Genomic DNA, 8,259 nt, shown 5'->3' on the forward strand with positions numbered 1-8,259 from the left:
TTGGACAGCAACTTCCTAATTTTCTGTTCACATTTACTGTAATTTAATGTAATTTAATGTTCACATTACATTCACTGTGGCTCCATAAAGATATACATACTGTATGGCAATATCTATTTTTATTGTGGTTTACAGTTTTCAGTAGAATTCTGGGACTTTTTAAAATTGAAGTAAGAATTTGGAATATAATAATTATACTACCTTTCTGGTTTTGAGTTGTTTGTGGTATTCTGTGCTTATGTGATAGCCAAACTGGACTTGGTATAGAAACATGTCAGATGTGACATAGTTCCATGCTTCCATAGACGCATTGGTACTCACTTGTGTAATCATGTCTAATTTTAGAAGTCTTGTAATTTTTCCCAACTTCATTGATATATTAGTAATAAATAGCATTGTATAATTTTAAAGTACACAGCATGATGTCTTGTAAAATGTATATACTGTGAGAAGATTACCACAGTAAGATGAGTTAGCACATCTATTGCCTTACGGAGTTACTTTTTTGGTAGTAAGAACATTTAAGATCTATATGTAAAATTTGTCATAGCAGATTTTAAGTGTACCATATATTAACTGTAGTCACCATGCTGTACATTAGATCCTTAGAATTTATTCATCATAAAATTGAAAGTTTATTACCTTTGATCAGCATATCCTCATTTCTTCTACCTGCTAAACCCCTGGCAGCAATCACCATTCTAGTTTTCAGATTCTTTAGATTCCACATTTAAGTGAGATAAAAAATTTTTAACTTTTGTAAACAAAACTCATGGTTTTTTTTTTTAACTGAGCTAAATTAAAAAAATTTTTTTTTCATTTATTTTTATTAGTTGGAGGCTAATTACTTTACAATATTATAGTGGATTTTTGCCATACATTGACGTGAATCAGCCATGGATTTCCATGTGTTCCCTATCCTGATCCCCCCTCCCTCCCCATCCCATCCCTCTGGGTCTTCCCAGTGCACCAGCCCTGAGCACTTGTCTCATGCATCCAACCTGGGCTGGTGATCTATTTCACCCTTGATAGTATACTTGTTTCAATGCTATTCTCTCAGAACATCCCACCCTCGCCTTCTCCCACAGGATCCAAAAGTCTGTTCTGTACATCTGTGTCTCTTTTTCTGTTTTGCATATAGGGTTATCGTCTTTACTTACAGGAGTAACTTATGGGATTATGTGAAAATGGTAGAATTTTCAAAATCCTGCAAAGACCAGAAAAAAGCACAATATCAAAAAAGACTTATTAATCATTTCAGCAGGTAGTCAGTTACAAACCTCTATTGTATTATGAAGTGTTCAGATACATGTTATTGAGTTTATAATATATTGCCAGGTTCTGTTTTATTCATCTTTGCATTCTAACTCCCTTGGGATGGGCCATAAATATAAAAATGTTCAGAATTTGAATTTTCTTAGATAAAGCAAATCATCTTATCATGGATTTTTTTTCTCGAATCTTTTTCATTCATATGCAGTGCCTTTTTGCCCACATAATTGATGACTCTGAAAGAAAGAGAGAATGTGGTTACTGAATTTTCTGATGTGTCAATGTGGATCCCACCCAGTAATGCTGCAACAAGGCTGAAAATCTTACTTAACTACATTTAGGAAAGAAACAAACCACACCAGGTAAAATAATCTTGTTTTTTAAAAAAAGATCATATCGCAGAGGCCTTGGCTAGGTTTATGATGACATAGGACCTTGTCTGAACATAATGATTTCAAACTTTGAGCTTTAAAGGACACTCTGAAATCTAGTCAATGTGCCTCAGTAGACTTTGCAGAGAACGTTACTCTTGGCAGAAGATGCTGTCTTGACATGCGGAAACCGAATAGCTGGAGTTGGCAGGGGCGTAGCGCGCTTTGTGCCAGTTCTCCAGGCATCTCTTGTTTCCTTCTCATAGATTTTCGTAATTATTTTCTCTTTTCTTCCTTTTTTATATGTGCACACACACATATATATATACATATATGTATGTGTGTGTGTGTGTGTGTGTGTATACCACACACACTGTTCAAAGCAAGAATGGAAGCTCATCTGTGGATCTCAGAATGTGACAAGGTGGAAACAAAGACAGAAGCAAGATTGAAATAAAGCAAACTACCACATCTTGGATCAAACATTGGAAACCAGTTCTAGGTGTCTAAGTGATGTCCAGAAAGAGTGTTTATGGAACATATTTTATGAAATGCAGTGAGTGTGGTAAGTGATGTCACATGGATGTTGGTGTTTAAGGACAGTTTATTTCTCTTCAGTTGTCTGCAGTTGATCAATGGGATCTGAGCCTATCACAGAGTAAATGCTTAAGAAAGATGCCATTACTGGTTTTTAAAAATTTTATTAGATACTTGGTGAATATTAACTTGTATTAGTGACAGATTAGAATCTAGGGCTATCTGATATCTAATGTTATGCTCTTAATACTCAGTAAGTAAGTTTGGCTCCTCTCTGGGAATAGCTGTTTAGTAAATATCAGGATTTATTGTAGAGAAGCTAAGTACTTCGTCATGAAGTTTACAGGATACCCATAGGGATACATTTTAGTCATTTTTTTTTGTCAAAAGTGGAAATAAGTGTAATTTGAGTTCATAGGAGTGAGCATACCTTTGTTGCTTAGTAAGATGATGAGGTTCACTTGAAGAGCATTATTTGAAATCTAGGTTTGCTTGTTCTACATTTGAATGTTGATAAGTAGCATCAGGTATTCACACAGCCAGTATATCTTTGCAAACAGTGCATGGGGCAGTTAGTACAGGGGAGCTGCTGGTTTATTGCTACAGAATACTTATTTCAGCTTCTTAATTGGTAGATGAAGAAGTCTTATTTCTGTGATCAGCTTCTTAGTTGGTAGATGAAGAAGCCTTATTTCTGTGACTTCTGCTCTTCAGTCATACAAATGACTAATAAATGAAAATTTCAAACAAATGGTAGGTTTTTTAAGAAATATTTCTAATAATAGAAATGATATCAGTGAGTAATATGTTTTCTTAGACATGATAATTTCTACCTACTACTTAACATTTTTAGTGTAAGATTTACGCTATCTGGACACTGGCTTTGAATTTTAAATAGACTGAGCGGTTTTTTTGACCAAGACAGTGAATTGTGGCCCTAAGTGATGTCAAAGTAACAATACAAATATTCCCTCCCTCAAAATTGCTGAAGTCACAAAGAAGAAACTTATGAAAGTCTGTTATAGAATAATATTTTTGTTGTCTAAGATTATAACATGGCAGGTTTTGGAAAGATGGTTTTTTTGATATTGGAAATATTTCTAATATAGGAAAGATAAATTTTTCTAATATTCCTCCTTTATTAGAATGGAACAGTAATGGTTCACTGTAGGCCTTGGTGTCATTATGACTTTTCTTTCACCAAAGCCTATAATAAAAATTGGCATCTAATAGGTTTTTGATAGTAATTTTTGTTACACTATTGTCCTAATTATTGGTAAGTACAAAAAGTGGCCTTATAGGCAAAATTTGGCTTTCAGTTTAACATTTATTTTCTGATTATTTTTTTTGTAAGGATTGAGTCAAGCAGTAAGAAAATTTATTGTGCCAGCCAGAATCTAAGATCAGGGAATTGTGTAGTACAGTTCCCTGCTGTCCCTGGCTGCACCTTGTATCTTACAGGATCTTAGTTCCCAGACCAGAGATTGAACCCAGGCCCTCAGTAGTGAAAGTGTGGACTCCCAAGTGCTGGACTGCCAGGGAATTCCCTGGGTAATACTGTACTATCTTAAACTCACTTATGTGAGAGTTCCAAACTCTGATTTGGGGCTTTGGTGAAGGGAAAAGTGTGTATCTCTTACTGAATGCCTTTACCTGTTTCCGTCTAGCTCACTGGAGAATAAAACTTCTGTGTTAAAAAAAAAAGGCTTCTTTTTTTTAATATCTGTTGTTTATGGCTGCACTGGGTCTCTGGTGCTGTGCCTAGGCTTCTCCAGTTGTGGCGAGCAGGGGCCGCTCTTGTTGTGGAGCTTGGGCCTCTCACTGCAGTGGTTTCCCTCGTTGCAGAGCACAGGCTCTAGGTGTGTGGAGGCCGGAACTGCCCCTCATGAGCTCTAGCGCACTGTCTCAGTAGCTGTGGTCCAACAGAGTTTATTTATTAGTGACTAACAGAGTAACTTGAACACATAAAGATATGTGAAAATGCATCTGTTATATTTAGGTTAGCAGAATATATCGATTATTCTCTTGGTTTTTATAATGTGCCATAAACATCGTCCTACCACTCATTGTAAAAGAAAAGACTTTGAATAGTTGTTTTTAAAATTGCAAACACATGGATAGATAATTCAACGAAAATAGTGGCACATAAGCAGGAAATAATTCATAAACATCCTTTTAAAATCATTGTATAATATATATTTAACTGTCAGTTTTACAGAGATTTGAAACATGATGTCAACTTGAAGGTGATTGGCTGTCATTCATGGACATGAATGGAGCCTAAGAAAGATGGACAAGGATTTCATCCAGAAACTTAGAATCTTTTTTGCACAATAGCTACTGTGTTATATAGATGGCTGTTTTGGAGCTGCTTTTCATACTGAAACTTTAACTGGTCCCCTAACTGCCAGCTTCAGATTCTCTAATTTATCTGTTGGCCAGAACAATCTTTGAGAAAGATGATGAAACCACATCGTGTTCTTCATAAATCTGCAATTGACGTGTTTCAGAAGTTTTAGAAATAAGCAATAATCGGAGAAGAAGACAAAGGTTTATATAAACTGATAATATTTTGAGTATTTTTTGCCACTGTGAAAAGTTGGAAATTTTCCAGTTCTAGTTATTGAACATTTGGACTCATAAATTTCAAACTCCTTTTCTCTTACCCTTTGGTCCACAAGAATCTCAAGATATTTTTGCACAGCAAGATACAGCGTGCAACTCAGGATGGTTTTAGGGTAGTTGTGCAAACTTTTTTTTCTTTTAACATAGATGAGCAGATTTTTCTGGAGTATCTGAGCAGTTTTACTTATGGACTGATAAGTAATTCTATACCTATTGCCAATTTAAAGCATCTTTGGCCATGGCGCTTCTGTATAGACACTTTCTAGATATTTAACTCTGTATTTTTTTTAATTTATTTTTATTAGTTGGAGGCTAATTACTTTACAATATTGTAGTTGTTTTTGTCATACATTGACATGAATCAGCTTGATTTGCCTGATCCAACAGCATCAGGACAGCAACTCTCATTCCAGATTTCTCTTCAAGATTCAAGTATGTGAAGGATGTCTACTGAATTGAAAATTATTTCAACTGGGTAAAACTTCAACTATTGGCTAGTCTGCACAATCTGAAGTACACATAAGCTAACCCTATAGGAATATGAGACTAGGAAGGGAAGGACAGTGCTTCTTGATTTCAGTTAGAAGCTTCACCATCTACAGAATTATAGACAAAATAAGTTTAATACTGGCCTGAACTTCATCTTGGTTCTCAAATATTTATATTTCATTAGCAGTCTTTGGATTGGTGAGGAAGAGTAATTTCCTTCCTGTGGGTTATCACAGTTACCAGTGAAAGCCCTATATACATGGCATTTGTGTACATTTATGATAAACAAATCTTACTTGCATTTTAAAGCAACTCTAAATCTAATTCTATTAATTAATTTGACATTTGTAGCTTATGAATGTTTTTAAATACTTAGGAAAATTGTATTTGGGTAATGGTATTGAGATATAAAATATTCTGAATGATGAATTGTTCATTGAATGTTAGGAGATGAAGAGAATGAAATTCATTATGTAAGAGCTTATTGTATTCTTTCTTTGCTTAATCTTTTGGAATCTAATATTCAAGTACATAGGTCTACATTTATAATCACTATATTATTTTTATATAAGATAATGCAGCTTGTTTCCTAAGGTTTCTAAAAATATGTGGTAAAATTGTCTTCTGGAAAAGACTTAGAAAGGGATTCTGAGGACATTTTGTAAGCTGTACAGAATTCTGTATTTATGGCTGGCAAAAAGAGACATGAAAATGTCTAATATTAGTATATCATAAAAGCAAAGGAAGGCACTGTTATTGTTTATATGCATTTTAAAAATACTGTGTATGACATAACCAAATATAATTGCTTTGTGACATTTCTCAGTGTGTTGCAAATATTAAGTTTGTTAATATATATAGAAGAATTATTTTAATACATGATTATAGAAATAAGGATTGTAAGAATATCTCTGAATGATGTATACATTTGAAATCATTTGATTGGATTATTGCAATGGCTTTTTGGGGTGAGAGAGATTGTTCTGTATTCAGCTGTCACCTAAGAAATTCTATTAAGGGTGCTCTATCTGGATGTCGACATTATCCTGTAAATGGCTTTTGTGTTACAGGTTTTTATGGTATGAGATTGCCTTATCATGATGGAATTTTTGCACAAGAGAAGAGCCTCTCAACGCTTATATAATCAGGGTTGAGTGGGTTTTTTTTTTTAATAGCTTTCTACATGATAGAAAAAGTACCGTGTTTTACCATCCTATCATGCATAGAGATGGCTGACATTTTGGGCATTTCAGTTACTAGAATATCATGTTGGTTACTGAGGAATTTCGAGACCACTTTGTGTTAGGCAAATAAAAGCCGAATTTAGGAGACAGAGAATAGGGAGTTTTGGAAGATTGTGTATGTGAAGAGCTAGACTTTGCTCCATGATCAGATGTTGGGAATCTAAATATATTTGATAAATATTCTAACTGCCAATCAGCATTGGTTCATTTCTGGTAGAAGTTGTTAACCAGTTTGTTATAAGTGATGTTAAATTTTTTGTTTAACTTGTAATTGTGTATATCATTGTAAATGCATATCAGCGTAATAGGATAGAAATACTTTTGTTTGCCAAAAGAAATGTTCCCTATTGGATCATTAGACACAATTTTTAGGTTGTGAGAAATACATAGTGTGCAGTATCTAATGTAAATATGTCATTTTATGACAGGATTTCTCATGGTCAAAACATCACTGGACTGCTTTTATGTTTTTCAGATATATTTGTATAAAAAAGAACACAACCCTTTATATAACTTAGATAAATCTTCACATTTGGTAAAACAGCATAGGTTAGAAAAGTTTTCATTTGCCAGTGGCACTTGACTTTTAATGAAAATAGTGAATTATTGTTTTAAAGTACTTATTTATAGTTGTATAGACAATATGTAAGTTTTTATGGGTGATGTTAGTGATAGTATATCAGACCTGAGTTCATTAAATAGTTGACTGATCAAAGGAATGTTTTTATATTATGTATATATAATAGCATTGTTATATGTTTTTAGGCATGTGAGCTATAATTTATGCATGTTTTATAAAATATTAACTGCAGAGAGTGAAAATTCTGCCTAGTTTTCAGACGATCTGAGTAAATAATTGGGCAGTTAAGGGATGTTTTTAGATGGTGGTTAATAAAATAGAATATGTAGTCATTTGCTCTAGACATTTAGTCTTCGATTTGCAGGGATGTTTTTACATACATATCTATGTAGACATATAAACACATATGAATACATGCACATATGTGTGTATAAAACTAGTGATACTGAAAGTAATAGAATGGAAATATTTTGGGGGCCAGTTATCATTTGGCTTTAGTCTTGGGTTCTTTGGGTTCTTTGAGGGCAGATGATATAGCAAGCTTTAGTTTATGACCTTTATTTATTGCTGGAGAATATTGTGTGGCTGCTAGATATGTGGTAAACATGTGTTAGTTTTTTAAAATGATGTCTACATAGGATTTGCCTGGTAGGCATGTATTTTGTGAGAACCAAACTGATAGACAAAAGTAAAAACACTATTTTGACAAATTGAATTGCTAAACTACTTGTATTTGGGATATATTTGGTTGCTAGGGATTAATTTGTTACTTTGCTTTCTATATTGCAGATACATGCTATTTCATAAAATATTTTTAATTTCTGTCAATAATTTTGGAATACCTTTTCATTGAAATGTTAAAGTACGGTCATTGTTTGATCTTAAAGTAGAGTGAGCATCTTGATGAATTAGGCTAGGATTTTGAGTTTTATTATTATTTATAAATAATATTTATTATTTTTTATTATTCTTGAGGTTTTCTCATTAGACATTATTTGTTACAGTGTAGAAATCATCATTCATATTTTTAAATACACAGACTTGTGTATTTTTTCTTTCCATCTAAATTTCGAGTTTTAAATATTGGAACAGAGTAAGGACACATTCCACACTTGTCTAACAGGCAAGTTCTTCTTTAACA

The 8,259-nt window shown here is 33.4% G+C and overlaps 1 non-coding gene across 1 annotated transcript; it reads left to right on the plus strand.

The window, feature by feature from the left end:
• Nucleotides 1–1,686: 1,686 nt before the first annotated feature.
• LOC139034177 (small nucleolar RNA SNORD107) lies at nt 1,687–1,760 on the plus strand. Its single transcript, XR_011486605.1, has one exon. It is a non-coding gene; the product is annotated as a small nucleolar RNA SNORD107 (small nucleolar RNA).
• Nucleotides 1,761–8,259: the final 6,499 nt, after the last annotated feature.

The sequence above is a fragment of the Odocoileus virginianus genome, unplaced genomic scaffold (genome assembly GCF_023699985.2).
Source record: "Odocoileus virginianus isolate 20LAN1187 ecotype Illinois unplaced genomic scaffold, Ovbor_1.2 Unplaced_Contig_33, whole genome shotgun sequence".
Classification (NCBI taxonomy): domain Eukaryota; kingdom Metazoa; phylum Chordata; class Mammalia; order Artiodactyla; family Cervidae; genus Odocoileus; species Odocoileus virginianus.